The sequence below is a fragment of the Kogia breviceps genome, chromosome 6 (genome assembly GCF_026419965.1).
Source record: "Kogia breviceps isolate mKogBre1 chromosome 6, mKogBre1 haplotype 1, whole genome shotgun sequence".
NCBI classification, from domain to species: domain Eukaryota; kingdom Metazoa; phylum Chordata; class Mammalia; order Artiodactyla; family Physeteridae; genus Kogia; species Kogia breviceps.
In genome coordinates, this window is record NC_081315.1 from 124,802,202 (window position 1) to 124,806,845 (window position 4,644).

Below are 4,644 nucleotides of genomic sequence, written 5' to 3' on the forward strand. Positions count from 1 at the left end.
GAAAGCTCAGCAAGGACGGGGTCTAGGCTGGAGTCTCAGTTCAGCCTGATACCATGAGGCACTCTGGAGGACATTCTGCACCGAGTTGGTTCTTGTTTGAGACAAGGAAGCAGCCCTTTGTACACCCATGTTATTCAATCACTGATGCTTCCCCTCAAAGCACATTAGCTCTCATTGGGCCAGAGGCATGAGTGCACTTGAGCGGACTGGATGAAACAACAACAGCTACTTCAGAGGCATGATACAGAAATATTTTTTTAAAAAGAAGTGTTCTGGGCTTCCCTGGTGGCGCAGTGGTTGAGAGTCCGCCTGCCAATGCAGGGAACACGGGTTCGTGCCCCGGTCTGGGAATATCCCACGTGCCGCGGAGCAGCTGGGCCCGTGAGCCATGGCCGCTGAGCCTGCGCGTCCGGAGCCTGTGCTCCGCAACGGGAGAGGCCACAACAGTGAGAGGCCCGCGTACCGCAAAAACAAAAACAAACAGAAAAGAAGTGTTCTATCTTGCATGAAGTCCAAGTAAGCAGTTCATACACACACTGTTTAATGGGGGCCACGAGGTGCTGAGAAGAGAAAATAAATACTAAAACTAGATGTACACATTCCATTCAAAGTTATTGTACACAGAAGTGAAATTTAATCGTAGATTCTCCTGAAGTTAATGTAGTACTTATGACTTAAGGAGCTGTGATAGACAAATTCGAAGATGGCTCCATGATCTCCATTCCCTACTTTAAGGCCCTTTATAATCTCCTCCCCTTGAGTCTGGGAGGACCAGTGATTTGCTTGTAGCCAACAGAATATGGCAAAGGTGATGAGATGGCACTCCCACTCTGCTGACGTTTTGTTATGTAGGAGTCTACCTTAGCCAGCTAGAGAGACTATCCTGCCTGCCGGGACAGAAGCAGACACCCATACTATGAACTGCCAATCGAGAGGGCCACATGGCAGCGAACTGCAAGTGGTGTCTAGGACGTGAGAGCAGCTTCCAGCCAGCAGCCCGCAAAATGCCAGGGCCCTCAGTCATGCGGCCACCAGGAAACGAATTCTGTCAAAAATGTGAGGGTCTTGGAAGAGGATCCACCCCTAGTCAGCCCTCCAGGTAAGAAAACAGCCTGTCCAACACCTTGATTTCTAACTATGAACTCCTAAGCAGCGACTCCAGCTAAGCCACAACCTGATTTCTAACCTACAAAAACTGCAAAGTATTCATAATAAATGTATGTTATTTTAAAACATTAATTTTGTAGTAATTCGTTATACAGTTAAAAATGAATACACCAAGTAAGTAGAAAAATGTGGAAAACTGGATCTCTAATACATTGTTTGAGGGACTGTAAAGTGATACAACCCCTTTGGAAAACTATTTGGCAGTATCTACCGATGGCAAGCATACATACCCATGCCATGACTTAGCAATGTAACTCCAAAGTACATATCCAACTCAAATGTACGCACACCTTCACCACAAAACATGTTCCAGAGTGTTCCTAAAAGTACTCTCATGAAGCCCAAACTGGACCCTACCAATTCTCTCTACTCTACGTAATGGATAAATGTGTCAGAGTAACCCAGTGGAGTGCTATACAGCAACACAAATAAAAGAAGTATGACTCTATCTAAGAACATGGATGAATCTTGCATTCATAGTACAAAATGAAAGAAACCTGACACACAAGGTTACAGACTGATTCTATTTATACGAAGCTCAAAAACAGGAAAACCAATTTTCAGTGTCATAAACCAGGACAGTAGTGTCTCCTTTGGGGTCGTGACTGGAAGAGGGCAACAGTGAGGGCTTCTAAGACTCAGAAAAATGTGAAAGGTGCTTTTTCTTAATGTGGATGACACCTTATTTTAGGAAAATTTACCGATTAGTACACTAATTATTTGTGCACGTATTTTCAACAAAAATTCACTTTAAAAAACTAGTATAATATCCTCTTTACTTCTGTATATCTCATATTCATAAATAGACATATTAGGTTGCACTGCATGGTACCTGCATTCAGCAGTTTGTTCCTGATGGGTGTTCAAAGGACAGTGCAATATAAATTCAGTATTTGGCATCGTTGGTTTTCTCGGCTTTGTGCACGTTAGACCTGGTATTTCTACTGATACAGTATTCCTATAGTTTCTCATACTGTTCAGTTTGACAGTCTTCAATAGTAACTAATACTATTTTCCTAGGGTGTCAAATTCAGAACCAGGCAGATCCATCTCCTGACCCTAAACATGGTCCTAAAGTAAATCGTTTGAGGAAATTGGATCCCAAAGATTACAGGTGGGGAATTTTGAAGTGTGTCCATATTTCACTGGAGATCAAAGAAGCCTAACTAAAAGAATTGTGGGCTGACTCACATGATAACTTCTTTTTGAAAGGGCTATTTTATCTTGAAGATTACGAGATTGGAGGAACTAAGGTGACTGGCAGTGGAAAGAATCAGAATCTGTGAAATTCCTTAAAAATTTATTGACTTAAATAACTTTGTGTTACACATAATAAAAAAACAACCCTTTAAAAAAATTTTAAAATAAAAAATAGATATATTAGGAATGTTTCTTGAGGAATCTATAGAGATATACCAATCCCTGTGACTTGATTTGCATGTAATTTTCCAGGCATTAAAAGAAAACATAAAGATAAATTTGGGGGCGGTTGTCAAGATCTCTAAATATCCTATAGGTTTAATAATGTATAAAATTTTAAACTTTTATAGGGCATAACAGACCATCAAGTCAAAAAGCAGCTGGAAATCTGGAAAAAGTATTTTCAACATATGTGACAGGCAAAATAGTTTGTGTCCTTAATATGTATGTGAATGTGTGAGTGTGAATATGTGTGTGTGTGTATAAACAGAGAGACAGACTTTTATACAACAAAAATAATCACTTTCTAGTAAAGTGAGTTTTTCAGTAAAGCAATAGACTATTTTAAAAAGCTTCTCATTACTGAGTTTATAAAGCAAAGGCCTACTTGAAATATTTTAGCAAAAGAGTCAAGGATGTCAGAGAAAGCCTTACAGAGATGTAAAAACAGTTGAATGCCTCCTCCATCAGATTTTATTATTCTAATCTTAACAGGTTTACAGGAAAGGTCCTTGAGTAGAATTTGGAATGAATAAAATAGTAAAGAGACATGCTATCTGTTCTATAAGTGTTAATGACCAACTAAACAAATGATCAAAAGTCAATAGGAAAAGTAGAACCACAGGATAAACTCCCAACCATCCTTTAAAGAGACATGTAGGGTACACAATGGAATATTACTCAGCCATAAAAAGAAACGAAATTGAGTTATTTGTAGTGAGGTGGATGGACTTAGAGTCTGTCATACAGAGTCAGAAAGAGAAAAACAAATACTGTATGCTAACACATATATATGGAATCTAAAAAAAAAAAAAATGGTTCTGAAGAACCTAGGGGCAGGACAGGAATAAAGACACAGATGTAGAGAATGGACTTGAGGACACAGGGAAGGGGAATGGGAAGCTGAGACAAAGTGAGAGAGTGTTATGGACATATATACACTACCAAATGTACAACAGATAGCTAGTGGGAAGCAGCCGCATAGCACAGGGAGATCAGCTCAGTGCTTTGTGACTACCTAGAGGGTGGGATAGGGAGGGTGGGATAGGGAGAGTGGGAGGGAGAAGCAAAAGGGAGGGGATATGGGGATATATGTATACGTATAGTTGATTCACTTTGTTACACAAAAGAAACTAACACAACGTTGTAAAGCAGTTATACTCCAATAAAGATGCTAAAAAAAAAAGAGAGAGAGACATGTAGGGAAGTCAAACCTAAGACCAAGAATTTCATTAAGAAGTAGCCACTAAAGGGTATGCATGCAGCAGAGACTCAATAGATGAACGTACCAAAAAGAGACAAAACCCTTGCTCTCAAAAAAATGACCGTGACCCTGAGCAGACGCAGAAATGCCAGCATTGTCACTATGGTTGAAATTAACATGTGTCAGCTCAGAGGCTACATGTACTAAAGCTCTTTCCGCAGAGTGAGCGCCATGGTCAAAAGTCAATTTATTGACCTGCCAATATACCCTATCAATATTTCAGAAAGAAAGCATAGAAATCAAAACCTCATTTGTGTTTTCTACTGTGCAATCAGTAACTACACCTACAATTGTTAGGAATTAGTTGTGCTAACTGTGCCTAAAGAAGGTGAAATAGTGACATCCCTCTCTGCCCTCCTCCTCCCCCTTTAGGAGTAAAACATTAACCCTTCACCCTCCCAATGTAATCATGGGTCTCTGGGCACAGAATCTGTCCTATTTTTTTTTTTTAATGTTTCACCTATCAAATTTCAAATCTTTGGAAGGATTTTTGAAAACATCTACTTACCAGTCACCTCAGGACTTAAGAACTGAAATCCTGCTGTGTGCTGCATTTCACACCTACCTGTATTATTGCATTTGCTGGAGCCACCACTGCAATATTTATAACTGGAAAACAAGAAAGCTGTATCTATCGTATAGGGGATTTAGCAATATAGAATTTCAAATCCTCTAAAAGATTTCTCATAAATAGTGCAGTTAGCATGATAAGCTGTCCCAAACCCTTAATGTCATTATGATAACAAATCAAGTTACCCTAGGTTACCAGAGAATATGGAAGAATATTATATTAT

General features: G+C 39.6%; 1 non-coding gene across 1 annotated transcript; it reads left to right on the top strand.

Annotated features, from left to right (window-relative positions):
* Nucleotides 1-1,984: 1,984 nt before the first annotated feature.
* On the top strand, nucleotides 1,985-2,122 carry LOC131759031 (small nucleolar RNA SNORA8). Its single transcript, XR_009336365.1, has one exon. It is a non-coding gene; the product is annotated as a small nucleolar RNA SNORA8 (small nucleolar RNA).
* Nucleotides 2,123-4,644: the final 2,522 nt, after the last annotated feature.